General features: G+C 41.5%; 1 long non-coding RNA gene across 1 annotated transcript in view; it reads left to right on the plus strand.

Annotated features, from left to right (window-relative positions):
- LOC116152346 (uncharacterized) overlaps positions 1-17,129 on the plus strand; it is a 681,617-nt gene that overhangs the window by 241,011 nt on the left and 423,477 nt on the right. The window contains exon 4 of the long non-coding RNA XR_004135961.2: positions 6,653-6,791. This is a non-coding gene — a long non-coding RNA (uncharacterized LOC116152346). The remainder of the gene's footprint in view (positions 1-6,652; positions 6,792-17,129) is intronic.

Below are 17,129 nucleotides of genomic sequence, written 5' to 3' on the forward strand. Positions count from 1 at the left end.
CTACTGTTATTTACTCTTTTTCAGACGTTGCTTTAAAGACTGGAAATGCTCTTCTCATTTATTCTTCAAAATAATCCCATGAAGAAGGTCCTAACTTAGAAGGACCCCATGCTTGGTCCAATGCTCTGATATCACTGTAAGTCTGATGTAAATTCTTAATAATATTTGAATAAGGGGCACTGTATTTTTATTTTGCACTGTGCCCTGAAATTTATGTAGCTGATTCTTCTCTTTAGACACGTCTGCTTCTACCCTAAGTATGTAATAACCCCTCAGTTGTGAATCTATCAGAAATGGCGTATACCTGCTCTGGGTTCAGAAGAATAAAGGTTATTAAAGTCGATCATTTCCCTGTGAAAAGAAGGAGTGACATTTAGCATGCTTATCAATTCGTTTCATTTACACACTGTTCAGGTAGAAAGGACAGGAAACTAGACCAGGGGCAATTCAATAATCAAGTACTGGTTAAATAGTCAGGCTCTGGGTTCAGACAGCATCACAACAACAGCCATGATAGTACTGATAGCAGAAGTACATTATCCACAGCAAAAGTGTTGCGAGTTACCCACGTGCATAGCCCTCTGCTAAGTGCTTTGATATGCATGATCTCATTTGATCCTCACAATAATTCTTGTGGCATGCATTATTATTCTTATCTTTCAGATTATTAATCGTCTTATTCACCATATCATAGAGCCTGAAATGGAATCCTGACTCTATTTGATGACTTTAATGCCTTGGGCAAGTAATGCAATGATTCTGTGCCTCACTCTCCTTGTGTGTAAATGGGACTATGGCTTACTTTATAAAGTTGTTTTGAATTAGGTAACATAATCTGGAATGCAAGAGGAAGGGTCTTGCCCACTTTGTGTTTTGTTATATACCATGTTTTAGATTAGTGCTTGGCACACGGTCAGTGTATCAGCTATCTGTTGCCATAACGCTGGATAACAACTATCCATAAAACTTTTATGGTGTAAGTAATAAGCAGTCAAGTGTGAATTCATTGTTCACATGTCAAGAGTCAGTTGTTGGGGGAGGGCATAGCTCAAGTGGTAGAGTGCATGCTTAGCATGCACGAAGTCTTGTGTTCAATCCTCAGTACCTCCTTTAAAATAAATAAGGAAATAAATAAACCTAATTACCTCCCCTCTCCGCACCTCCAAATAAGAAAAAAAAAAGTCAGTTGGATGTTGGCTAGGTAGGTCTGTTGGTCTTGTCTGGGCTTGCTCATTGTCTAGGGTTCCTGGGGCAACTTGGTTCTGCTCTACATCTGTCTCCCTCTGCAGAATGCTAGCTCAAGCATATTATCATGGTAATGACAGAGGTACCAGAATGCAGGCAGAAATGCAGAAATCTTTTTCAAGTCTCTCTTTATTTCACATCTGCTAATATCCTACTGGCCTAAGCAAGTGACCTAGCAAAGCCCAGAGTCAGGGTCAGGTAATTTTGCCCAAGGCAGGAGGAGTGACGATTTGGGGCCCATTTTTGCAGTAAATCTACCATAATTGATTCTCCATAGATATTTGGAAAAAGAGTTTGGAAGTGCTTAACATATAATAAAGGATCAGAAAATGATAGTTCACAACTATCACAATAATTATCTGATAAACTATGGATTTGATAAAAGGGTTAAACTAGAAGAGGGATTTGACCGATCATAACTTTCTATTACTGTTGTTGTTGTTTTTCTTTCCTTTAAGTTTCCAAAATATTTTGGGGTGTCAGGTGGATATAATTTCACTTTTTCTTGTGAAAACGTCTAGAATTTCACAGATCACAAAAGAACTGATAAAACAGTTTCTCCAGAACCAAGGTGCTTTGAATTTGTCAAAATAAATCCCATTCTCAGCAAATTTCCCCGACACCTTTTTATTTCATGGCTCCGTTCCTTTGTTTTAATCCAGCAGGGCATGGACCTGGGTTTTGAGAGTAGTGATTGTTTAAACATTCCTTTTGACGACTCCTGACAGCCCAGTTCACCTCAAGCCTGAATTTGTCCCCGTGCCTCTTGGCATGTCCTGTCTGTCTGTTCCTGAGTGCTTGTTGTAGATCCACGGGTCCCCCAAATTCTAATTTCTTCATAACGGGTTGTAGAGTCTGCTTCGGAGTGAGTGTGTATCTTGCTTTGAGCTGCCACTGTGTGTGGCGAGGATGATGACAGGTTGGTTTAATGCAGCTCTTGCCAAGATGAAGGGGTTGTCAGACAAGTATCATGGGAGACTGAGGGATTGCTCTAAAAAGTCATTCTGAATTGCTAACTAACAGAGAGCTGGCACTCAGGTGGGGGTGCACTTCCTTGTATTGGAGGAACTGCAGAGAGGCCCTTGGCGGAACTGACCTCTCTCCTCACTCACTCACTGAGGGCAGGTTAAATGGGCTGCTGAGATACCTCCAACCTGGGGTTATAGGTCCCAGGAGGGCCCAGGGTTAGACATCAGAGACTCCATCAGCCTCGTAAAACTGCATGCAAAGTTTGTCCTCATAAACAAACATATGACTGTTATTTTCTCAGAAAAGGGGGCCATGGCTTCTCATCAGACTCTCAAGGGTTTGTGACTCCTAATGTTGGCCTCCCCTGGTCAGTGCTCCAGGCAGGGCTCTGGAGGTAATTTTAAGGAGTTTTATCTGGACGTTAAAAAGTAAAAGAAGTTTCTGTTGAAGAGTTTAAAGAAGTAAGATGATATGAGAAGCTTACTCTAAGTATAAAATTTGGCTGTAGAAATTGCTACAAAATTGCTCTATTTTTTTCTCATTTATGGATTTCATACACATACAGATGTCCAGTGTCTTCCTTGTGCCAGATACTGTGCAGTAACGACTCTGCGTGGAGATGCTGGCACTTAGAGTGCCTGCCCTCATGGTAATTAAAATCTAGGGAGAGAGCCGAAGAATTCTAGTACAGTTGGAAATTTTAGTACAGTGTAAGACGTGCTATTTGATCATCCACTCATTCATTAATTCAATAAATAATTATTGAGCCCCTACTGTGTGCCAGGCCCTGTGCTAGGTCTTAGGGGGGCATCAGTGAGTTGCAGACAGGCATAGATTCGGTCCTCATTGAATTGACAGACTGGCGGGGATGTGCAGACAGGTGAATGAGGCTTTGCAGCACACTGTGACAAGTGCTAACAGAGGGGTGTACAAGGGCTGCGAGGACACAGGAGTAAGATACCCAGCTCAGCCCCCAGGGCTCAGGGACAGTGAAGGCTCAAATACCAGATTCTGTGAATGCATTCCTGGTTAAGTAGAAACCTGAACATCTTGGATCAGTTGTCTCCTTTTCAGCTTATTAACAGGCACATGAATCTGCTGAAGGCAGGTTTAATAGTCCAACGCCTGCACCGTGCATTGAATGACAGAAGGCTTAGGTTCAATCATTTTTTTTTTTGTATCTATGTATTTTTATTGAAGTATAGTCAGTTTATAATGTGTCAGTTTCTGGTGTACAGTATAATGCTTCAGTCATACATGAATATACATATATTCATTTCATATTCTTTTCACCGTAAGTTACTACAAGATATTGAATATAGTTCCCTGTGCTATACAGTATGAACTTGTTGTTTATCTATTTTATATATAGTAGTTAGTATCTGCAAATCTCAAGGTCCCAGTTTATCCCTTTCCACCCCCTTTCCCCCTGGTAACCGTAAGTTTATTTTCTGTGCTTGTGAGTCTGTTTCTGGTTTTGTAAACAAATTCATTTAGTTTTTGTTTTGTTTTGTTTTTTTTAGATTCCATGTATGAGTGATGTCATATGGTATTTTTCTTTCTCTTTCTGGCTTACTTCACTTAGAATGATGTTCTCTGGGTCCTTCCATGTTGCTGCAAGTGGCATTATTTTTATTATTTCTTATGGCTGAGTAGTATTCCATTGTATAAATATACCACAACTTCTTTATCCCAGGTTCAATCTGATTTTTACTTTTTACCAGCTGTATGACCTTGGGCAAATCCCTCACCTCTCTGAGCCTCACCATGAACCGGGGTTAAGAATGTCTTGCCTTTGTCTGGGGAGTATTATGAGTATCCCTGCCTTTCTGCACTGTGGAGGCTGCTCGCATTCTACAAAATGAGAACATAGCTCTATTTTCATAGTTGAGGACTTCTGACAGGCTATACCTCCAAACCTCCACTTTGTGTCCCCTGATCAGGATCTGCTTTCTGTGGATCCATCTTGTGAACTTGTACTTGATTTCTCTCACCCTCTCTGACTTCTTTATATTGGTGAGCTAGGTTGAGTTTTACTCTTGGCTGTTGCCTCTCAGAACACGCACTTAAGTTTCATGTTCTGTAGTCAACTCCTGACCTTATACCCCAGATAGACTCCTGGGACCCATCAGTCCAACTTGTGTCCAGACCCCTGGGCTCCTGCATGCCTGGTAGGAGGACTGGATGCAACAAATAAAAGGAGATGTGGCATAGATAATGTCACTCTTGCTGTGCTGTTTCCTGTTTGTGAGCACATGGGAAGATTCCATTTCCCAGCCTCCCTCGCAGGTAAGTTGGGGCCATGTGACTGAGTCTGGCCAACAGAATGTGGGCAGAAGTGATGTACACGATTTCCAGGACTGGGCCTTTATATCCTCATGTGTGATCCTCCAGCCATCTCTTTCCCAGCCACAGGGACCACGTGTTCCAGGATGTGTAGCAACGAGGTAGAAGAGGACTACCTAAGTCCTGTGGACTGCAATGTGAACGAGAAACCTTTCTGTGCTATGCTTTTTGGGTTCTTCTATTATAGCAGCTTGTGTTAATAACCTAATATATAGGCGGTAACATATGCAAGTCCTCTGAAACTTTAAAACAATGTACATTTTTATGTTTCAACTATCATTTATGTGCTCTCATGGATAAAAGTTGTCCTGTGATTGTCACATTCTCCTGACAGCTCTTGTTTTTACCTTTTTTGTGTTCCAAGTGACAGAATCCCACTCAAATAAGCTCTAGAGAAAAAGGGAAATTTTTGGAGTTCTAAATATTATCCTGATGTCTTCCTCTCTCTTTCCATCTCTTGGCTCTTCCTTCCTTTCTTGACTTTACCTGCTTGTACACCCTCTCCACAGGGTGGCCCTTGATTGCTCTCAGCTTGTGCTCTACCAGCTGGGAAGAGTGACAGAAATCCAAAACCACTTTTTCACCATTGGTTCCAGCAGATCTCTGGAGACAGCTTTTGTAGCCTGGTTTGGGTCACCTGCCTGTCCCTGAACTGGTCAGTCACTGTTCGGTCAGGTTTAGATCGTGGGTTGCCCCTTGGAGACTGGAGATAGTGCCAGCTCTCCTGCCAACCATATGGGCTGATATTAGGGTTGAAACATTCCTCAAAACAAAGCTGGAGTGTTAGTATACAAAAGGGTAATAGATGTCCACTATAGCCTAACCATAATAATGAAAGCTAATATTTTCTAAGTACTTGCTATGTGTTAGAGATAGTGCTAAGTGCTTTTTATACATGATCTCATTAATAGCTGCCAACAACCCTAGGCGATAGATTCTGTTATCTATGGAGTAACAGCAATGGAATCATTGATCACTTTTCATAATGTAAACTTGATGTGAATTAATACATAATTTTTAGTGTTAACATGATGGCAGAGGGGACTGTACCTATCGATAATCTAATTTCTCTTGCAGTAAAGGGACAATGGAATTACAAGGGAAGAGTTGTCTGGCACAACAATGTTACTGCTTTAGTGATTCAGGCCATTCCAATGAACAACAGGAAATATGGGGCTTACAGTGTATTTATTTGTGGAAAGATATCCATATAACACTGTTCCAGTGTCATCAATACAACTGTAATTCATGATCCTGACAACAGAGCCATGCGTTCTGTGTGGTCTCACCATCAAGAAAACCTCAGTTTGAAGCTGAAGCTGCCAAAACAAAAATAAAAGCCATAAATCACAAATATTCAAATTCTCCCTCCTGTTCTGACATGTACAACGTTAGCGTTTCAGGGCCAAGGAGGTGAAAGGAATCTTTTGTTTCACACTTCCTAAATTCTCCCCTCCAGTTGGACTCAGGCTGTCAAATGGGTCTGGCGCTTTGAAGCTGATCATGGACGGTGGAGAGGGAATGGGTAAAGGGTCACAGCTGGGACCATCAGCAAACGTGCTGAGAGATGAGGATAGTTGGAGGGCCAGTTAATGAGTGTGTGAGAGGAAACAGTGCATGCAGGGCAGCTTTCTCTCACTCACAGGCAAGGAGACATTCTCTCCTTGGCTATGAAGGGCATTCTGTCCTTAGATGTTTGCCACAAGTTTTCTCTCTGCTTTCCTGTTTGGAGAATTGAGCTCAGTGACACTTTGATTAATGTTATTCGTATTTTCACTGACAGAACAGTAGCTTTTATTTAGGGCCATGTATTAGGTGCCTTCCCCAGCTTGACTTCATAATCCCAGCAGAGGGCTAATGCTGGTAGTTGCTAGGATGGATAGCTGTCCACCAGAAACGTGTTATCTTCTTTCCATAGTGTGCAATTATCTCTGGGAGGCAGTTGCCTAGACAGGGACTACATTTCCCAGCACCCTTTGCATCCAGGTGTGGCCACATGACCATTTCTTTTGTGGAAAATGAGAGAAACTATTTCTCCTTGGGTTTTCCAAGAAGTCAGTGTGCCTTTTCTTCTTACCTTCCTCCCATCTAGTGCCTACACACAGAAGTCACTGAGACTCTGTGGAGCTAGAAGACGAAAGATGTCTGGGTCCTGAACCACCGCACGGAGAAAAAATGTCTTCCATTTAGAAAAATACAAGCAAACTTTCAGAAAAATCGCAACATTTTTGGTGAGTCTGCCATCAGAACCATATACCCTCATAGACCCTGGATTTTAAGATCTCAGATGAAGGCTTGCCCACACTGGAAACATTCCTATTTCTAGACCTGCACGGTTCAATGTGGTAGCAACTAACTCCACGTAATTACTTAGACTTAAATTTAAATTAATTAAAATAAATTTTTATAAAAGTCAGTTCCTTCCTTACACTAGCTACATTTCAACTCAGTAAGAATGTGCAAAGTGGCTACTGTATTTGACAGCATATATTTAGAACATTTCCATCATTACAAAAAATCCTATGCTAGACCAGTGGGAGTCTAGACCGTGAATTTATTTAGAAGGAATAGCAGGGAAGTCTGTGAGTAATAATAGACTTCAGCATCGGGGCTACAATTTGTTTATTTGTCACTTGTTTGTCTTCTTACTAGAGGCTGTGAGGTCTTTAGAGTAGAGGTTACCTCATGCAACTTTGTATCTTTAACACTTAATATATAGCAGACACTCAGGGATGCTTTTTGAGCAAACGAAGGAAGCTCAGTTATCAGAGTAATTTGGGAGGGAATTCCCAAGAGTTGGATGTTGACATTGCTTAAATCCTTTCCATCCATGTGTGGTGAGGACCAACTGGTTCTGGAGATGGAGCTGGACCAAATGATTTCAGGGACAGGCAGGGGAGATGCAGAGAGACCAGAAACTATCCACGGCTTGCCAGAATCTGAATTTCTTTGAGGTTGTTGGTGACTTAGCTGGCTAATCTGACAGATTAAATTATTCCAAATGATCTCCTGAGTAAACTCTCTCAGGACCTATGCTAACCTAGCTCATAGTTGGCACTTTAATGGGTATTTGTTGAATGGAGGCATTTTAACAATATTATATGTTTGTTTATTTCCTGTCTCCTAACTCTGCCACCCATCCACCCTTTCACCCCTCAGTGGCATGAAAGCTCCGTGAGGGTGAGGTCTTTGTCCTGCTCACAGCTGCATCTTCCACACCTAGCACAGTGCCTAATACCTCGTAGCTCAAAGGTATTTCTGGAATAAAGGAGGAAATAGCCTTTAATAAACTCAAAGATCGACGCAGAAGTGGAAATTCTAGAGACGGTCAAGACAGTGAGAGAAAGTATTTTGGGGATAGGAAAGACACTTTCGAGGGCTCTTAAATAACCTCCTAGAAGGATCCACCAGCTTTGCCTGTGCACAGGGCTGGGCCAGCCCTCGTAAATGATGTGCCTCGATTTGAAATGTAAATGCCCCCAGGACTCTAGGTGCATACGAGGCATAATACTAAATGGCTGATAACTTTTGACATTTATTTCCCCACATGAGGAACCACAGGGCAGCATCTCTTGTCAGGAAGGAAACAGATTTGTCAGAAAGGAAACCAGCCATCATATGCTCTTTGTATTTTTATGATTTATGTATTTATTGGGTGCACCCACCACTTAACAACCTCTGGGCACTTTTGTACGCTTCATAGACAAAAGGCAGACACTGCCATGGGGATTATGAGGTGGAGAGGTACCAACGAAATAACATCCATAAATCCCAAAGCACATCATAAAATCATCAAATGCTACAGAAGCCGCACTTAGGCTCCCTCCAGTAATCAGACGCCTAAATGGAAAATTCTGAAGACCTGAGCTTTAGTCTGTGTCCTGGCACTTACTAGATTTCAAGGCCTCGAGCAAGTTTCTTAATCTCTCTTAGCCTCATCTATTTATCTCTAAAATGGGCGTAGTCATAACAGTAATTGCCTGGTTTATCTTGAGGGCTGGGGACTCAGATGCTCATGGCTGTGCTTTATGAATCACAGAAAAATCCCCAGATGTCACAGACTAGCATTTTCCAAAAAATTAAACTCGGTATCCACGTGAATTTGAATTTCCTTTTGTCACTCCGTGATGTGAGTCTCTAGTTGATGTTTTGTCGTTGTTTTGTGTTGTACACTCTCCCCCAAACATGACCTGCTATCATACCTATCCTCATGGCTTTGGTCATGACCTTTTCCCGGCTTGGCATGTCTCTTTCCAGTCATTCTCAATTGTTAAGATTCTTCAGAGGGATTTGAGTTTAGCCTCTGGATTTAAACCCGAACTACCATAGATAAAAGGCAAAAAAAAAAAAAAAAAAATCATTCCATTGCCTATCATTTATTAAGTTCTATCTATATGCCTGGCATTCTGACTTTATGTACATTAGTTCAGTTCATCCTCATAAAACCCCTGTGAAGCAGGTATGATTACCTCCATTTTACGAATGAATAAACAGGCTCAGAGAAGGCAAATAACTTGGCGAAGGTGAGGGAGATGATAGCTGGCCAACTCTGAACTGGAGCCTAAAGCTCATGTTTTCAAACTTTACTTTGAAATGTCTGCCTCCATGACGCAAAAGTGTCTTCCTCTTGACTCTGGTTGAATGGGTTTGAGGTACTATGGGTGCCCACAGGAGGAACAATGTGGTATGAGGGCAGAGTATAAACCGGGCATCCCAGTTTCTAGTTTTGTTCCTACACAGATAGGTTTTCCATCTTTGGATGTATAATTTTATCTCATTAGCCTCAGTTTCTCTACCGAAAATGGCAGTTGAGTGACAATCGAGTTTGATTAGATCATCTGAGCTTCTCTTTATTTCTCATACTCTTGAGTTATTCTTCAAAATTATGCCCTCAACCCTTCCATTATGCCAAAATATTGGCAGCACAACTGTTTTATTTTTTAGGTTTTAGTGGAATTGGGTAGCCATCTTATATCTGAAAGGTCAACTTCTTCTATCACTTAGACAATTTTAATGGCCTCCAGCTGGTCCTCCTGCTTCTGCTTTTGTCCTTTATGGACAGTTAACCACACACATAGCTCTTCCCCTTTTTGCTAAACATCTCAGAAGAATCTACTGTGTTGTATTTACCACTTTCTCCTTCCTCTCTAGTCACACTTTGATCTTCATCGTTGCACTGAAACTTTCTGGTCAACAGCCCAATGGCTGCCATCTTGTTAAAGTAAGTGACTGGTAAACCTCCTTTTGCTCATCGTGTCGGCAGTGTTTGTCACAGCTGACCACGCCTCCTTCCTCTTGAAATACTTTCTCCATACGGCTTGTGCTATGCTACAGTCTCCTGGTGTTCCTCCCACCTCACTGGCTACCTCTTCTTTCTCTGGTTGGTTGCCTTCAAAGCTCTCTCTTCAGCCCTCTTCTTTTTTTTTTTTTTTTTTTTTCTCTCTATTCTTACTCCCTAGGTAATCTGATCCACGGCTTTAAATATCATCTCTATAGTAATGACTCACAAATTTGTATTTCTAACTTCAATATCTCTCCTGAGTGCCAGACTCATACACTTGTTCTCTTCATTGATCCTTTTGCATGTCTGATAACACACTTCTAACTTAACATGGCCAGAACCCTTGATTTCCCTATTTCCTTGATTTTCCTCAGAAAATTCCCACATTTCCCTCCATGTCTCCTGTGTCAGGAAGGAGCCCACCGTTCGCTCAGTTGTTTAATCTCCAGACCTAGGATTCATCCTTGGTTGCTCCTTCCTTCACATCCCCAAACGAATCCAGCAACGAGTCCTGTTGGCTTTACTTTCAATGCTTTATCCCCCATCAGAGATGTTTTAAAATTCTTATTTTAATATCCTTCAATTTTATCATGTCTGGGTCAGTAGCTACCGTGCCTGGGAAGCAGACATTAGCTGTTAGTATAAAGAATTTACTACAGGGAGTTTTGAGGGGAAATGCCTCTAAGTTGAGCAATGTGAAGCATCCATGTCATAACACACAGCTCCAGACGTGATGGTGATGGGAGGCGGACAAGCTGGACATCATTCTTTCTTGTTGCCACGTTCAGGTGGCTGTGCTGCTGAACAACAATATCATTTTCATTGCAGTGGTCTGGGCAGTTTTGAAATATCCGCCAGTTCACAGACTGGATTACAGAAGGACGGTAGTTCATGCTATGCTTGGGGAAGTCAGGGAAGGCTTTGTGGGGAAAGTGGAACTTGAATTAAGCCTTAATATCCATATATTAGAGTCAGTTAAATGCAGAGGGAAAAAAAGGAGAGTATTCCATGGAGAGAGGAGTTCTGGAGACAAAAGTAGAGCTAAACTAGTCATATTTTGGTAGCCCATGGGAGGAGCAGGAAAGCTAAAGTGAAAGGTTTAAACAAGTTATAGGGGAAATTTTTCATATTACAGATTTCATTTTTTTAACCTAATATTTATGAAGTTATATATATATGTTATATAAGCAAGTGCTTTATTAAGCATTTTTACATGCATTGCTATTAGTACTACAACTCTGTGATGTGGGTATTGGTCTCCTTCTGCGTAAGAGGAGACAGTGGCTCAGGGAGGTAAAGGGACTTACCTAAGATCACTTGACAAAGGCCAAAATGCAGGCTCGTTATTAGCCATTTGGATTCTAGAGGGCCTGCTTCTCGCCTTCCTACTGTGTTTTCTTGTGAAGCAGTACTACCCCGTGTTGGTGAGCTCAGAGATACGCAGAAGGCACATATTTTTGTGTTTAATATTGCTAAAAGAGATAAGCTTAGATTCTCTTCAGAAACAGAGTTTATTGCAAAGTTTAGTGACCCTCAGTGGACAGGCCGTCCTGGATTCTGGTACTTTCAAGACTGGGATATACAGCAGGCCTCACGGAAAACTGAGAGCCAGCCCAGGCTGCCTCACAGACATGCCACACTTGCCAAGAGAGAAGGTCTAAATGGGCCAGTTTGTCTCCACCCAGCATGAGGCTTCTGTTGGGTGAGGTTTCACGTCAAGCCAGTTGGAGCTACTTTTTTACTTTATTTACATTCAGTTCATAACATAGATTCTTGTTCAGGCCCAGAGGATCAGAATTGGTTTCTGTTTTTACAGGCACCAGGGCAACTTCCTAACAGCAGTTGCAAAGTCCAGGCCACAGTTAACACAGATGTGTTAAGGAGACCAGGTAGAGGTCACAGGGGCTGTAGGAAGAGGTGACTGCTGCTCGGCTGCAGCTGACTCTCTTCACGTGGACACAGAGAGCCCCACGATCTTCAAGAGATGCAAAATCCCAATGAAATATCCTGATTTTTAAATATGACAATTCCTTAAAATGAAAACGGCAAAACGCTGTCTGGGCCAAAGAAAAGCAAACAGCTACAGCTGACTCCAGCATGCCTCTTTAGTACTGGGAGATACCTGGCTTTTTAGACGTGGTTTCGGAATTAGTTCCTCCAAGAATCTTCTGAATGCAATTTTGAAGAATGACTTAGAGATCAAGTTAGCTTGCCCTTGGTGACCACATGTGAGGCATCCGAAGCTTTCTCATTTTTAAAGGCCACCAACTCTCCTGTATCTTTTGCTCCAGCGGACCTCCTGGCTATCCTCCAGGATCTGTGGAATTTGGGAGAAGTCTGGAATCAATGGCCCATCAGTGTGTTTTAGGAGCACCAGATCCGGAATGAACAGCCCTTCATCTCCTCCAGCAGATCAATCATCGGGGGAAACTAACTGCTCCCCTCCCTATCCATATCATGCTTTGATTCATTTACACTTAAGTGATGAAAGTGGTCTCCCCCCCACCTTTCTTTAAATGGATACTAACCCCGGAGGGGCTTGGGGAGCTGTAAAGGGGAGTGCTGACTCTGGGCATGCTCTCGGTTGCATTCTCAAATGGCCCACTCAATTAGGGGTAATATTTCATTGACTTGTGTGTATGATGGCTCCCTAGCCAGCAGTGTTTTCTGAATGGTCCTGAAGCAAGACTTTGGGCTTTGAAACAGCCCTTCATCACCTTTACGTCTGGGGCTGCACCGGCCCAGCCTGGATTGAAGTAGTTATTTCCATCAGGGGGAGCAATCACAATTTCTGGTTGGAATGTCTTCACTCAACTGGTTTCACATGTCAAGAGGATGGGTGGTCTGACACTTTCTGGAGTAGGTTCATGCAGCTTTGGTATCTACATGTTGAATCTGACCATTTAGATTTTGTCTGTCTGAATTTTCCATAAGGGCGAAAAAAAGAAAGGTTAGGTTGAAAAAAAAATCAGGCTCTTTATATTTCTTCCTGGGTCTGCACAGAGAGTATGTATGCGTTTGGAGGACCAGTCTTATTCCTACAGAAGGGTCCATGTCCAGGCATGCTCCAAATTGGCCTCAGGTTCAAGTGTGAAGCATGCAGTTGTTTTGTTTAATATTTATATTAATAACCACCTTTCAATAAAGAAATTTTACTCAATAGAAAGTTGTGTGTGTGTGTGTGTGTGTGTGTGTGTGTGTGTCTGTATCTACGCTTGCTCTAGTGTCTAGGTGTAGAGGATGGCGGTGGAAATTTTCCTAGTGATTGGGAGAATACATGCTGTAGGTGACCTTCTACTCCAATTCTGAAGCTGGCTTGATCTGAGTCTATGTGAAGTAATTGATTGAGCTCAGTGATAAAATGTTCTCAGTAGATAAACCTCAGACATCTTTGTATGGCTACACCTTTGTCTCTGAATTAGCGCTTGGGTATAATTTGTGGCAAATACATAGTTTGGAAAGGAGCTGCTCATTTAAGGAATGTGGAAGACTGTATGGTAGCCTTGTGAGGTCAAGAACTACAATGAAAGCTAAAACAAAGTGAGTGTACTGTGTGCAGATACCTTTCTGATAATGCTGATGTACTTTACACACCCAGACTCATTTAATCCTCACAACCACCCTACAAGCGGCTTCTTATTTTAGCCCTATTTTACAGATGAGAAAACTGAGGCATGGAAAGGTAAGTCACTTGCCTAAGGCCATACAGCTAGAGGTAGCAAAGCTTGGACTTGAAAATAGGCAGCCTGATTCTAGAGTCTGTTTCCCTACCCTGCCTACCCTGAAGTCATCATTTCTCATTCCACAGTGGCAGCCCCCAGTCTTGCACAGTATTTGGTACCCGGTAGACTGTGGGTTGACTAAATGCTAAAGGTTGGATAAAAGCCCCTTGAAAGACATGGGTTTCCATACAAATGTCACATTTTGTCATTGTTGATGCTACTATTATTGTTAATAGTAACAGCTACCATATATGCTGGGCTCTTTCTATGTGTCAGGCACCAAGCTAGAACTTTGCAAGCATCATTCAATTTCTTCCTCATAACAATTTCACGGAGGCACTGAACACATAATTATTTACACTTAGAAGTTCTGCTAGAAAGTAACAGAGCCAGAACATAAACAGAGGCCTGCTCTTCCTCCAGAGCTCATTGCCTTGACTATCAAGATAGACAATAAAATGTCATTGCTTTGAAAGCTTTATTTCTTTGTTCTGTCAAATGATACTTTTCTTGAGACTTTTTTTCAAGATTAAAAAAATATTATGATAATAATAAGTGAACAACAGTGCTTGAGAAACACTCAACTGACAAATAATTGTTAGATAATATAAAAGGTATTGTGCTAAACGACATAGGGCAGTGTTTTCCAACACTTCAGTCTGTCCATCATCTTCATGATTTTTTTCCATATCTAAATTTCATGTGAACATTTGCCTATTTTTCTATGTTAATTCATTTTTGGAAACCAATGTACGTTTATATTTTATAGTCACGAGGGTATATTTTTTGAGAGTTTCTTAATATATATATTTCTAGGACACAAAGTAATGTCATCAATACTAAGTAGAAAATGCTTTCTATTTAGCATGCAGTAATGCTTACTATTTGTAATGTTTTCTCTTTAGAGAAAATCTACGTACTACCATCTGAAGTCATCTCTCACGCTGCCTTTAGTGCTTACCACTCCATGGGAAACGTGGAGGTTACAAATATGCTCTGCCTGCGTGTGAAGCCAACCTCAGGCTAAATTATGGAGCAAGTAATAGTTTAGGGGGCAGGGGAAGGAATCATGCTTGCTCCTAATAGTTACCACCGAACTGCCCCTCAAGGGATTCATCATTATCTTTGAAGGAAGCAAAATCCATGACACAGAGTATGGTCCAGCTAGCAAGGAGGTTCAGAGGAGGCAGAAGACGGTGGGTTGGATAGTGCAGCTTCCTGCCGGAGCTTTCTCTGGAAGGATGGCAGAGTTAGGGTGGAGACGTGAGGTGGGCACCTCCAGGTGCCTGTAGGAGCCCAACTTCCTGCTCCCAGTCCTTTGACTTCCATCCAGTTCCCACCTCACTCCTTCAGGGTCTGCAGCAGCTCCGACTCAGAGTCACAAACCAGATCTGAATTCAGGTCTTAAGGGCAAAGGGGTCATATTTCAGGTCATCTTACCTCCCTGTTACACTGCAACTGACCTTTTTCACTTTCTCTGTTGTTTTTTTTTTTTTTAAAGTCTATAGCACATACCATCTGTTTTCAATTTTGTGAGGAGTAATGAAAAAAAATCTAATCCAGTTTTTCAAAACACTTTATTTTTTTAAGGAAAAATAGTCTCTTTTTTCATTTTCATACTTCAGTGCTTAACAAATTGTATTTACTTACCAACACAATCTATGCAATTTCCCACCCAGATAATGCATGTCTTTCTCTTGTCCATTGTGAGTAACACTTACTGTCTTCTCGTGCTAGCTCTTATAGGCTGAGAGGAGTTTAAGATGTAAGCCAAAGCAGGTAATTTCCTGAAGGGAAGAAATGTACCTGAAATGATTTCTCTTTGTTAGATCTTTTTATTCTCCTTTCGTTTGGCTCTTTATGAAAAATAAAAAAGGGAAAAATGGGTGACAAATGTCTTTTGGCTCCAAAGAGGTGACAAGAAAGCAGAGTTTAAAAAAATTTAATTTCTTAGAACCAGAGTTGGAGCTGGCTTTTTAGCACTGTTGCACATTAATGCTGCTTCCCCTCCCATTGGGAATCTGAGGCCCGAGTGGCAGTCATTATTGCCAATAGCACGGTTACCCAATGGATTCCTGGAAAGGCTCACTTAAAAGATTCAGCCAGATCCTCTCCAGGGGCTTCCATTCCCATCATCCCAGGAATGAAATATTTAGTATCATCTTTCTGCACCTGAGGCTGCCATGGATTAAATTCTTGCTGCCTCCATTACTGGGGCGGCCAAGAGCCCAGGCTATAGTGATTGGATGTGAAGGGCTTAATGGCTGCACTTGGCTGAGAAAAGGAGAGGAAAAGAATAGGCCAGAACCACAGTCACTAGTGGTGATCGGAGCCTGGAGAACAGACTTTCCAGAGATGCTGTAGCTCAAGAAGAATCTATTTGAATTCCTCCCTGATCCTGCCGCCAGACAGCATATTGTGAAATCACATTCCCTGAATATATATGTCATCACCTGTAGTCACCCATATAATATAAACACATGTGTCTACATGGTGCTGGACAAGTTCGCAATGGTTCTCCTTTTCCTGTCTGTTCCAGAAATGGGTAGGTTTCCCAAAAATATTTTCTTCAGTTCTCCGCTTTTCACTCTCTAGACACCCATCACCTGTGAGCTATGGGGATGAGTCTCAAATCAACTCTTTGGGTGTGATTGTCTTCTGGACACAATAGGAAATGCTTAATAAATGGTTATTGAATGGTTGAATGAGTAAATGAATCAATGCTATTTCCCCTAAGTTCTGGACTTAACCTTTTTTTAAAAAATTTTTTTACTGATGTATAATCATTTTACAATGTTGTGTCAAATTCCAGTGTAGAGCACAATTTTTCAGTTATACATGAACATCTATATATACATTGTCACATTTTTTTCTCTGTTAGTTACCATAAGATTTTGTGTATATTTCCCTGTGCTATACAATATAATCTTGTTTATCTATTCTACAATTTTGAAATCCCGTCTATCCCTTCCCACCCTCCGCCCCCTTGGCAACCACAAGTTTGTATTCTATGTCTATGAGTCTGTTTCTGTTTTGTATTTATGCTTTGTTTGTTTGTTTTGGGGTTTTTTTTTTTTTAGATTCCACACATGAGCAATCTCATATGGTATTTTTCTTTCTCTTTCTGGCTTACTTCAGTTAGAATGACATTCTCCAGGAGCATCCATGTTGCTGAAAATGGCATTATGTTGTTGGTTTTATGGTTGAATAGTATTCCATTGTATAAATATACCACCTCTTCTTTATCCAGTCATCTGTTGATGGACATTAAGGCTGTCTCCATGTCTTGGCTATTGTAAATAGTGCTGCTATGAACATTGGGGTGCAGGTGTCATCCTGAAGTAGGGTTCCTTCTGGATATATGCCCAGGAGTGGGATTCCTGGGTCATATGGTAAGTCTATTCCTAGTCTTTTGAGGAATCTCCATACTGTTTTCCACGGTGGCTGCACCAAACTGCATTCCCATCAGCAGTGTAGGAGGGTTTCCCCTTTCTCCACAGCCTCTCCAGCATTTGTCATTTGTGGATTTTTGAATGATGGCCATTCTGACTGGTGTGAGGTGATAC

Source organism: Camelus dromedarius, chromosome 3 (genome assembly GCF_036321535.1).
Source record: "Camelus dromedarius isolate mCamDro1 chromosome 3, mCamDro1.pat, whole genome shotgun sequence".
Lineage (NCBI taxonomy): Eukaryota > Metazoa > Chordata > Mammalia > Artiodactyla > Camelidae > Camelus > Camelus dromedarius.